At 37.1% G+C, this 12,828-nt stretch overlaps 1 protein-coding gene across 1 annotated transcript in view; it reads left to right on the top strand.

Annotated features, from left to right (window-relative positions):
- The window catches only part of LOC118143009 (uncharacterized), a 286,473-nt gene extending 277,337 nt beyond the window's left edge, over positions 1–9,136 (top strand). The window contains exon 8 of the transcript XR_013520541.1: positions 2,825–9,136. The gene's annotated coding sequence lies outside the window, so the exon portion shown is untranslated. The remainder of the gene's footprint in view (positions 1–2,824) is intronic.
- The last annotated feature ends 3,692 nt before the right edge of the window (positions 9,137–12,828 follow it).

The raw sequence follows: 12,828 nt of genomic DNA, 5'->3' as shown, positions 1-12,828 counted from the left end.
AGGATAATGGCTTTTAGCTCCGTCCATGTGCCTGCAAAGGACATGATCTAGTTCTTTTTTATGGCTACATAGTATAAAGCACTCTTCTTAAAAACAAAAAGGTAACATATTGGACCTTTGGACAGCTGGTCCTTTTTGTATCTTTACAAGAGGTTTTACTGATATTTGGATTTTGTAATATGGCTCACCAATAAACTTTGATGAGGCCCTCTGTGGTACAGATCATACTGGTGGCAAAAGATGACACACACCACATTAACCCTTACTTTGTTTCTATCTAGAGGATTTTTCTCAGCTGAAATTCTGCTGAGTACATTACTTTCTCTACTAAAATAAAATGCTTTACAACCATTCCTTTTATTTGAAAGAGGCTCAGAAGCCAGCATATTATCTTAAATGTTATTTTGATGGCATAATGGTATTTAAATTGAGGTGAAACCCTCACTCCCCCACATCCTTTGTAGGAATGTGCTATAGAAATGTGCATTAGAATCATCCGGTGGCCTTTTTTTACATTTTTATGGTGATATGTGCTTTAGGATAATAAGACTCTGAAGTTGACGGAATACTCTAGTTAATCTGGTAATGTAGACAAACCCACTGCCTGGAAATGATCAAGATCAAATATGTCTGAGATATGGAAGCTAAGCCAGTGAATTCTAGAACAGAAGAATTAATAAACTAAGTGTACTAGGTATTGGTATACATGGGACTGGAAACATTCAATTCACTCTAGGCAAACAAACAAACAAACAAAAAAATACAATGTTCCCCACAGTGTCACCAGAGGAAGATGAGGGCTGAATTTGTAAAAACCAAAACCAAAAAACAAACAAGCAAAATCTAACTAAGTGACAATAGTAACTAAGCATATTGAGCACTTACTAATATGTCCAGCCAGTGTTGTGCTAGTGCTTTACAAGCAATACATCATTTAGTTATCTCAAAAGCCTAATAAAGCAGAAACTATATTATTCCTGCGTTAAAGATGAGGAAACTGAGGCTCCGAAGATTGAATGACATCCAAGATGATGTAGATATAGAAATAAAGGAGCTGGGATTTGAACTCATGACCCTGACTCCAACCTACTTACTGTCTATGTCTCAGTAATATGTATGCATTACTTTGTAAAAGATCCAAACATCTTTCTGTTCTTCTAAATAGAATTCTTCTGCTGTTGTCTACAAAGAGCAGTACTTTTGAATCTAGAACAAAAAGCTGCCTTTTTATTTTGGCTTAACTATGGGTTGTAAAATTTTAATTACCTTTTGTTTAGAAAGTGCTATAGAACCTGAACTTGTAATCAGTGCTGGAAGTAGGCACACCAAGGGGTTGTTGATTTCCCTAGTGAATTTGAGTATCATTTATGGAAATGTAATTACAGTGGAATCCTGTTATAACGATCAATTTGGGCAACCCCCATTTGATCATTACATCCAAATGATCACCACACACAGACCATAAAACAGTGAGCCTCTCAAGCCAGACAAGCTCAACAGTAAAATATCCATCTTGCAAAAACAGTATTATTACCACTAAGTGCTTCAGAACTAGCACAGGTCAGTCAAATTATTGGCTCTAATTAGCCTTTCTACAGGCTATAACATTCTTTAGTTAAATCATAATGGCTTATATGAAAGGTTTGAAATTCAACTAAGTCAACAAGTATTTATTATGTGCCTGCTGTGTACTATGAATGGGGCAAAGCACTGAGGAGAATGTAAAATACATAGGAATTTCCTTGTGGAGCTCACTGTCCACTTAGGGAAATAAGTTGCATAAACTCCTTGAGCATTCCTGCCTAAAATGAGTGGATACCCACAAACCCCCACATTACAATATTGGTTAGTTTTAGAGGCGAAGACTTTGGCATCAGTAGAAAACACAGTTTGCAGAATAATCTCTTGTCACAAAAATGACTACAAAAGGAAATGGAATAGGAAATGAAAATGAATAGTTCCTACCTGCACAGACAGCACCTTAAGTCAGAGACTGCAAAGGGGTTTCATCTTACATTCCAATTTCACTGAATTGTTACCAAGTCAAAGAGAGCAATGAAATTTTATCTTTCATATCAGTATCAATGAATTGTTAATGACTGACTCTATTGCTGGGTTAAGAAGGATCTTGAGGCCAAATTCAGACTCAGAAAGAGTGATACTACTCATCAGTAATTCTTGGCTTGGGGATTCTAAGTAGAAGACATGTGAACACCAAGCATTTTCCTCTCTTGAACACTACTTTACTTTGAAGACCTCTGAATCGACATGCCTACTGTCTAACTAATACACTCTCCTAGAATCCTGGCACAGAAAACACTTTACAGTGCATTGCATATAGGAGGCAGTTCTCTTTTCCTGCCTTTCCCACTTTCCTTTCCTTTTGACTCTCCTCTGGCTCTCCTACTTAGCTTTACACTTTAACCAGAACCCAAATTTCTACTTTGTCCATATCAGTCATCCTCATGTGACCACTCTTGCCTCCACACTCAAAGCAGATACTATAATCAACCCATTTAACATTGCTCTAATCTCTACGTTCTAAACTCCTGACATTCAACATTTTTTGCAAAGCCTATTGTTCAAGATAGTACACACCTGGAGCCAACCAGAAAATCTCACAAGTCTAAGCAGGCATATAGTTTGTCTCTCTTCTGACTTCTAGGAAGCCACAGTTCATTCAAGCAGTGGTATCTGTCTACTTAAACTACTGTCTACCTTGTAACCACATGTTCTAAACACTTATCCATTCCTTAGGGTAGAAGGCAGTTGCCTTGTGTTTTGATTACTTCTAATACCCGACTTATTTTCCTTTTCTCTCCAGAGAATCCACTCCGGAATCTTCGCTGCTGATTCTCCTATGTAGTATATTCCTGTATTTTAGCCCCAATTGACATATATCATGTTTTATCACACAAGATATAGTCCTTGAAGTGTTCCCTGACTTCTCAGTCCTTTGTATAATAATTATACCTTGAAACATGCTAATATGGCATCAGTACAGAATATTATGATGACATCTTTTCAAGCCTATCTTTCTCATGTAATTCTGGGCTGTGTCTTTTCATTTCTGGGTACTTGTTGTCTGGCAAAATTCCAGACACATAGTGATTTTCCCAAGATACTATTCTTGAGCTTTTTGGGCATTTTAAGAAGGGAGTCATAATAACAAGACTTCTTGGATTTTATTGTTTCTTTGTTTTTCACCACATACCACCTGGAAAAGAAATGTTGCTAAAAGAAATAAATCTTACCGACTAAACTGTTACAGTCTATTGAGAGTGCTTTCCTTAGGGAGCCAAGCACGGATATTTGAACTGCACATCAATTATGTCTATTACCATAATGATTGGTGATAACAGGTCCCTCCGTAACTCTCTGATAAGAATACAACCACAGATGAGAACTAATTATGTATTGAGCCACAATAGAATGGTGGCAATGATTACATTTACCCAATGACTTTCAGGGTTATTAAGATTTCCTGGTCATACTCCTAGCATTTTCAGTACTTAAGGGCCCGTCTACTCAGACCCACAGCTGTGGAGGGTAAATCTCATCAGGTAGCATATAGTAGAGCATTGCTCTGAGGGTGGGGAGATAGTAAAGCAGGCTTTTAAATGGAGAAATAACTTGTTAAAAATCACAAGAAGGAAGACAGCCATTTTAAAACACAAATAGTCAGTGAAAAGAGATTGCTAAATTTTAGACAGACCAGAGAACAGAGGAGGCTAAGATTACAGCAGTGAAAATAAATAAGTGCATCATCTTGGCAGGCCTGTAGGCTGGAAGGGACAGCCCAGGCAGCCTGCACCAAAACTAGCATTTTTAAAAGTGCATTTTTAAATTGCATTTCTTCCCTTAGAAGTCCAAAGACAGAAAAAAAGAGAGACAAGGAAATTGGGATTATCTGAAACTAGGACTTCTTTTAACTGTAATAGCAATAAAAGTAAAACCAACACATCCCATTTTTGCCTGTGACTTTTGCCGTATGTTCTTTTCAGAAATACAAAAAGGTTTTCCATTTTTACATATCCAGAAATGCAAATTACCCCCTATGTTTCCTTCTACTCTTTTTTGCTGATTTTCAATTAGAGTGGGGAGACCTGAGATTTGGGGCTGTGTCTTGCTTGGATGGTAATTTTAGTTTCAAACAGTTAAAAGGAACGCCAGGGTGTGGGCAGGTTTAGCAAAGGAGCTGGTTCTGAGATCAGCCTCAGAGGGCAAGAGGAAGCCCCGTGAGACATTCCCCATCATCTAGCCCATTCCATTGCAGTAGCACAGCAGGCTCAGGACAGAAGTCCCAGTGAAGAATAAGGTTGGGCATTTGGTTAGAATGGTCCCTCTGTTGTACTTGTTACCAATCTAAGAACGGCAGCTGAGCATTGTCTTCTCAATTGAGCACGTGGAAAACATTAAAGCCTGACATAAGTCCCAACTTTAGTGATCACTGATGAAGCTTTTGAATTGAACAGGCCTAGACACAGGAGCCACAGGCTAGGTCAGTTAGTAGAGGTTGAAATGAGCAAGTGGCAGGAAAAGGTACTGCCACTTTTCCTTTAGGAAAATAGGGAGAATGGAAATGGAGGTGACAGAGAGATTTCACGAGGACAAGACTTGCCTTCTACTGCACATTACCTGCCTACCATGTACAGCAAAAAGAAGGTTGAATAAGGTACAAATGGGAATCACAGGTCTGCCATGACATGTGACCTTGGCCAACTACTGGCCTTCTGAATGAGAAAATAAGCCAAATCATACTTTCCTAATAGAGTTATGAGGACTCCATATGATAATTTATTATGTAAAATGCCCAGTACAGAGCCTGGTGTATATGGTGCCATCCATAAATGGTATCTCCTCTCTTCTCTTCATCTTTTAAGGTGACATAGAATTAATGTTGAATGCACGTGGAGGTTTTGTTTGGGTACCCAGAACTTCTAAGTGAGGGATCAATGAATCCTGGAGGAGCGGAACCTTCTCTCTTGCTGCCATTGGCCTTGCAGGGCTTGAACCACTCAGCCAGCTTTAGCCAATGTATCTCCCGAGTACCGCATGTTTCCAGTGTATGTTGTTTAATTTCTTCACTGAGTTTGCATGAGAGCCAGAAGATAAGAGCCCTGCATTTGTGGAAGCACTTGTAAGGCTAAGGCTAGATAGGTGATTTCTTCAGATTTGAGCCCCTCCTTGAGTAAACCAACTTAGCTTTAAGCAGAGTTATAATGTGTGACATTTGGTACCATTACTATGCTTAAGATGAATATGAGATATCAGCCTCAAATTGTGAAATGCAGACACCAAAGGATGACCAAGATGCATTCAATTACAATTAGGACAAAACAAACAGTGTGTTGAAATGAAGCTCATCCTGGGAAGAAGAGTGGGAGGAAATTCCTGTCCTGTTGTACTGACAAGTTTCCTTTTCTAAATGAGCATGACAGCTAAAAGGTTATACAGAAATGCCTCTGGCAGCAGTGATGACAGTGACGTTAGCAACATTTGGGAACAAAAACAAATTGGCATCATCAAAGTACAGCATGCACCTTGTAAATTTATTTCTTTTATAACTTGCATAGCATACATATGTATCTGTAATAGCTGTAGAGAACAGTAATAGTGCAGCACAGAATATTCAAGAACTGCCTATAGGTATATAGTTCAGCACACTAAATCACAACATTAAATACTGTCTTTTTAAATAGAAAATTTGGTATGTAATGGTCAATATAAAGAAGAGGTAGTATGAGTTTTGGAGTAACTGTAACCTGGGCTCAAATTCTGCCTCTACCTTATGGTAGCTGTATATATTTTTCAAGCTTCAGTTTCTCCCTTAGAAAATAGGAATATTAATACTTACTGTGCAACGTCATTGTCCTTACAGTTCTCTAGTGAACATATGCTATCTCCTGGTTAACTCCTAGTCTTCACAGATACAGATACGATCTTGGATATCCTTTCCTACATCCCCCAGGGAACTAAATGCCCCACAATTTGAGAAGCTTACCTCTACTACTCCAAGTTATAAATGTCTGTTGGTTTTGCCGTCTCTCTGCTAGACAAGACATTTTTTGAGAGAAGAACCCAAATACATATTTTCTAAAAACATGCATCAGTTCATAAATGACCATTAATAAAAGTCAAAAGTCAGGCACCTCCTGTTCCTTTTTTAACGTTATCAACTCTCTGACATTCAGTTATAAGAGATAATCTGAGGACGAGGTGAGCAAATCACCTGAGGCCAGGAACTTAAGACCAGCCAGGCCAACATGGTGAAATCCCATTTCTACTAAAAAAAAAAAAAAAAAAGTCGGGCGCGGTGTCTCAAGCCTGTAATCGCAGCACTTTGGGAGGCAGAGGCGGGTGGATCATGAGGTTAAGGGATCAAGACCATCCTGGTCAACATGGTGAAACCCCGTCTCTGCTAAAAATACAAAAAATTAGCTGGGCACGGTGGCACGTGCCTATAATCCCAGCTACTCAGGAGGCTGAGGCAGGAGAATTGCCTGAACCCAAGAGGCAGAGGTTGCGGTGAGCCGGGATCGCGCCATTGCACTCCAGCCTGGGCAACAAGAGCGAAACTCCGTCTCAAAAAAAAAAAAAAAAAAAAAATGAAAATTTACCAGGCGTTGACCCGTGCCTATAGTCACAGCTACTCGGGAGGCCTAGGCAGGAGAATCACTTGAACCCAGGAGTCAGAGGTTGCAGTGAGCTGAGATCACACCACTGCATGCCAGCCTGGGCAACAGAGCAAGACTCTGTCTCAAAAATAAAAATAAAAAAGAGATCATCTGAAATAACATTTTCTCAATAATCTCTTCAGTGAGCCATCAGAAAAGTCACTTGCCAATATAACTTTAGCTGACCTTCATGCTTAATTCACCTTAGATTAATGAGCATTAACATGAAGTAGATTTTCATGTTTGAGTATATGAACAATATCAAGATCCTAGACTGGACAGTCCCAACATTGTCATGAATAACCACTTTTTCTCCAAAATTGATATCTCAATTTTAGATATAAATATTAGTATATCTTTACGTATAAAATATCCATATAAAGCCAAGTGCTATTTGAGATTAGAAGAAGACAAATAATATTTTTATTTTGAGATTTATCTCCATATACCCATAGAAAACTAGTTCATAAACATAAAAAGTTTGAAAATAATCTAAGTAGGGACATATACTCTTAGGGAATAAATAAATGACAGATGAATGTTGGAAACATTTTACTTAGGCATTAAGGCAGGGGTTATTACACACTTTACGGAAAGCGTTCAAGCTCATAAGGACATAAGGACATTATATATATAAATCTTTCAGTGTAAATGCATATATACACACACAAAGATACCTCATTTTTTGTGCTTTGCTTATTGCACTTCACAGACAGCACACTTTTGAGAGATTGGAGGTCTGTGTCAAGCAAATCTATTGATGCCATTTTTCCGACAGCACATGCTCACTCCAAATCTTTGTGTCCCATTTTAGAAATTCTCACAATATTTCTAACTGTTTTATTATTACTATATATCCATTATAGTGATCTGTAGTGAGTGATCTTTGATGTAATTGTTTTGGGGTGGTACAAACTATGTTCATTTCAACCTTGTTGAATGTTCTGACTGCTTTATTGACCAACTGATGCCTCATTTCTCTCCCTCCCCAGGCCTCCCTATTCCTTGGGACACAAAAGTATTGAAATGAGGGCAATTAATATTTCTACAAAGGCTTCTGAATGTGGTAGTGAAAGGAAGAGTTGGCACATCTCTTATTTTAAATCAAAAGCTAGACATGATGAAGTAAAGAAGGTATGTAGAAAGATGAGATAGGCCAAAAGCTAGGCCTCTTGTACCAGCTAACTGTGGTGTGAATGTAAAGAAAAATCTTTTAAGCAAAAGGTAAAGTTTTGCTCCAGTGAATACACAAACGACAAGAAAGCAAAACAGTCTCATTGCTGAAAAGAAGAAAGTTTGAGTGGTCTGGATAGATAATCAAACCAGGCCCAACATTCCCCTAAGCAAAGGAAAGTTCCAACTCCTCAATTCTATGAAGGCTGAGAGAGGCAAAGAAACTGCAGCAAAAAAATTTAAAACCACCAGAGGTTGGTTTATGAGGTTTAAAGAAAAAAACCATCTCCATAACATAAAAGTGCAAGGTGGAGAAGCAAGTCCTGAGAAAGAAACTGAAGCAAGTCATCCAGAAGATCTAGCTAAGATAATTGATGAAGGTGGCTACACTATACAACATGTGTTAAATGTAGACAAAACAGCTTTCTACTGAAACAAGATGCCATCTAAGACTTTCCTAGCTAGAGAGAAGTCAGTACCTGGCTTCAAAGAACAGGCTGACTCATTAGGGGCAAAGGAGCATTTGAAATGGAAGCCAATGCTCATTTACCAGTCTGAAAGTTCTTGGGCCCTGAAATTGCACTAAACCTACTCTGCCTGTGACCAAAAAAATGAAACAACAAAGCCTGAATGAAAGCACACCTATTTACATTATCATTTACTGAATCTTTTAAGCCCACTGTTGAGACCTACTGCTTAGAAAAAAAGATTCCTTTCTACATATTACTGCTCATTGACAATGAACCTGGTCACCCAAGAGGCCTAATAAAAATATACAAGGAGATTAATGTTGTTTTCATGCCTGCTAACAAATCATCCATTCTGCCGCACACAGATCAAGGAGTAGTTTTTACCTTCCAGTCTTATTATTTAAGAAAATCACTTCATAAGGCTTTAACTGCCATAGTGACTTTTATGATGGGTCTGAGCAGAGTACACTGAAAATCTTCTGGAAAGGATGCACCATTCTAGATGTCCTTAAAAACATTTGTGATTCATGGGAACAGATCAATATATGCTGATATTTTGATCTGTTCCCATGAATCACAAATTAAATATACACACACACACACACACACATGCACATACACACACATACACATACACACACATACAGACATACTTCAGAGATATTGTGGATTTGGTTCCAGGCCACTACAATAAAGTAAGTCACATAAATATTTTGGTTCCCCAGTGCATATAAAAGCTATGTGTGTATATACACACACACGCACACATACACAGACACATATGTATATATACATATGCATATAAAATATCTCAAGTATGCCTGTATATGTATATGTATATATATATACACATACACATACATGTATATATACATATAAAGTATATGTACTTTAAAAATACTAATCTGTGTGTATGCATGTAATATATATACATAGGTGTGTAAACACAAACAGACATATGCGCATATACACATATAATGTGGGGTCCTGACATCTGTGACCATGGAGTTATCATCTCCAGGAAATTATTATGAGTCTTTTTCAAATGTGACACAAATCTCTTTCCCTAGTAAATACAGTGCAGCATATAAACATCAACCTTTCAGAATAGAGATACTTTCTTTCAATGAAATAACATTACATTCCTTGCAAACTTAGATTATTTTCAAAGGACCAACCAAAATGTAGTCTTAGAAAAAAAGACAGTAAGAAAAAAAATGTAACAAAATTTCAGGATAAAAAGTGCTGCTCACATAAGCTCTTCACACCAAATGCTGCACCACTTAGTGATGTTTAGTTCCAAAGAGGTAGTAGTTTTTCTCCATAGGCCTTCTGTCCCTGTGGCCTGCCCTCTCTATGGCTCCCACCCACTCTCCTTTTGCATCTGTAGTCACTGTGTTGAACATGAATGGCACTGATAACATTTTGCATTCCATTTTCTTCCTCTTAGTCATGTGCTATTCAGATGCATTGACCCCATACAATGTTATGAGGTAAAAGCTACTCTCATGACCTGCAGAAATGAATGTCACTTTCTAAGGTATTGGGAAAGGTTTGAGCCCTGGGAGAATATGCTGCCCTCCCTAATGGCAATTCATGTATCACTGTGATGCGCAAAAAGTAACGATGCTGTCTCTTCCCAAAGAAGGATGACGCGTATGTGAAGCCATCATTTTCTTTCCAACAAGGTCAGAGAATAAAGTACTTCAAAGCCAAATGAGGAAATTAGGGCATGAAAATAATTATTTTAGAATATTTCTGGAAGTATGTTAACCACTCAAGACAGCATTTACTGTAAAGTGTGGTGTTATAATTTTGCACGGGGATTTTTTATGAGAATTTTTTTGTCACTTTCAGAGAGATCTATTATGATATGTAGTGCTGAAGGGAACATGTTGACATGTCTGAGAGCTAAAACAAACGTGAAGAATGAAGCTGAAAATAGCCAGCTGTGAAGAAAGCATTACAAAGCACTGGGTGGCACTCAGCATTGCACATCTAGAATTCAGAGATGTGTTAGGAGAATGCAATAACATGGCACTTGTAGCAAGCTTTTGCAAGAAGAAATTAAGAAGGGCATGTCATTTGCCATTATAGACTAAGGTAATTGGTATCTACATATCTGTGCTCTTCTGCTGCCAACAGGGATACACATGAAAAAGATGCAGCTGCACCTCTCTTTGCATAGTGCATTCCTGAAAAGCTCTGCGCAAATAAATCCCATTATAAAACCAGAAATGATTCATCTTTTCTGATTGATCTTCAATAGAAATGGCTCTTAACGTTTAACCTTTAAGATCCTTTGTCTGAGCCACATGGGGTTCAACCTCCTTTTCTACACTAGTGGCTCCTAAATATTAGTTCTTAATGAAGCACCAGGCTCTGGTGAAATAAGAAAATGAAGGGAAATGAAGTAACATTTAGGAAGATAAATGTATTCAAATTAAATGGCCTTGTTTAATTCTGAGATTATGCCATTATGTGTTCCCTTTCTTTTTGATGTTAAAAAGATCTTTTCTTTTATGAAATCATGCTAACAATAGATGTTCATTTGTAGTGTGTTGCTTATAATTTTACTAGTTTCTGAAATCTAAAACTATTTGTATCTCAATATGCAACCATGTAAAACATCTGAAGCCAACCTCTGCCAAGAATTAATGCATTTTTCAACAAACAAATATAGAACTTTCTTTATAAAGAAAATGTATCATGCTTTTTCTCATAATGCAAAGAGGTGTTATCTAGCTATTCTGGGTTTTGACACTGTATGTTACATATTTTTCTTCCTTTCATCAAATTCATCAAACTGGTAATATGAATAATACTAAGGTGTATATACTTGAAATGCAGTAATTTCACCTTCTACAAGTTCAGGTTTTACAGTTTGCATTAGTCAAAGTTTTTAGTAACAAGCAACAGAATTTAAGTGTCCCTGGCCTTTAAGATTGCTTATGAAAGTGAATGAGATCATGCATGTAAAACACATAGTCAAAGCTAAACCCTGAAGTCACTTAATGGTGAAAAATGTTAGTTATCTTAGCAAAGCCATGACGACTACAAGCAAAAGTATAGTAGACTTTTAATACTACAGTGCATGTGACTGCTGGAATACTCTAATTTGCTGTGCTGAATCTATGCTGGTAGAGCCTCCAGCTTAGCATATTGGGTGCTTTTGTCCTCAGTCATGAGTTTTAGTTACCACTCCCCCTCCCTTAACCTCTCATCAAAGGAAAAATCCCATTCTGCCCTCTACACCATGATACATATTTCAGCAGAAATGACACATATTAATAAATCATTGAAATGTATCATCGCAAATGACAAGTGCTGTGGCAAGAAACGTGCATGGGAAAATGGTAATATGTGAGCAAGGGACCTGGTGTGGGTCTGTAACTTCCTTGAGGAATTGAATTTGAACCCAGATTAATAAAGAGGTTAAAAGTTAAAAAAAAAAAGTATTCCCTGCAAGGGTAATGTTTAGGAACAGGGCCAAGGAGGGACTAGGATGAATTAAAGAAATGGAAGGTCAGCATGGCTGTAGCAAATGAGTTAAAAGATGGAAAACAGTATTGGGGTACAAAAAGAGGTAAAGGCTCCAGCGATAGAGTGAAGCAAATTGACTGGAACAGACTCCTTTAACCACGGAAGATATAAATGCTTGATCATTAACAAAAAGTGATTTTCACTCTACTATCAAACTCAAATAGAAGAAAGCAAGGTTTCCAGAAGGCAGAAAGAAATAAATGAAAGCGGGAACGATTAAGGCCCTAAAAATTATATAAATTTCAGGACCCACAAAACCTGGATTAGCCACTAGCCATAACAAATAACAGAAACAAGAATTAAAACTCAAAGAAATAGAAATAACTGTCCCTAAAGATAAAAGAATAATTTGAATGACAGTAAACAAGTACGTTTAACATGATTAAAGATATTTTTAAAGAAAATAAAATCATGAAGAGAAAAGGTACTATATAAAAAATGACAGAGTATTATGTAAAATAATCAGCCAGATCTTCTGAAAATAAAAAATATATTAATAGAAATTAAAAAGCAACTGAACAGGATTATATGTAGACACCTTTGAATATACAATTATTTGAACTGAAAACTACAAATATGAAGGAATTATCTAGAAGGTAGTACAGAAGAGTAAAGAGATAAGAAATATAAGAATAATACCTATATATAGATTATTGGATGAAAAGTCACAATATATATTTTAAAATATAAATTCATGAACATACATATTATATTAAAAATTACTAGAGAAAAAATGTTAATCTGCAAAAGAATAAGCATCAGCAGACTGACAGCAGACTTCTCATCAGCAATAATAAATGTCAAAAACAGCTGGAGCAAATTATCTGTCACTGTAGAATTTTATAAAGCAGTCACTCAAATTTGAGAATAAAATAAAGATATTTACAAGAAAACAAAGGCTAAGATTTTCTATCCCTGACAGATGCTTACTGAAAGAATTACCCAAGAAGACATGAATGGAATAT

This window comes from Callithrix jacchus, chromosome 7 (genome assembly GCF_049354715.1).
Source record: "Callithrix jacchus isolate 240 chromosome 7, calJac240_pri, whole genome shotgun sequence".
Classification (NCBI taxonomy): Eukaryota; Metazoa; Chordata; class Mammalia; order Primates; family Cebidae; genus Callithrix; species Callithrix jacchus.
This window is presented reverse-complemented; position numbering and strand designations above follow the sequence as displayed.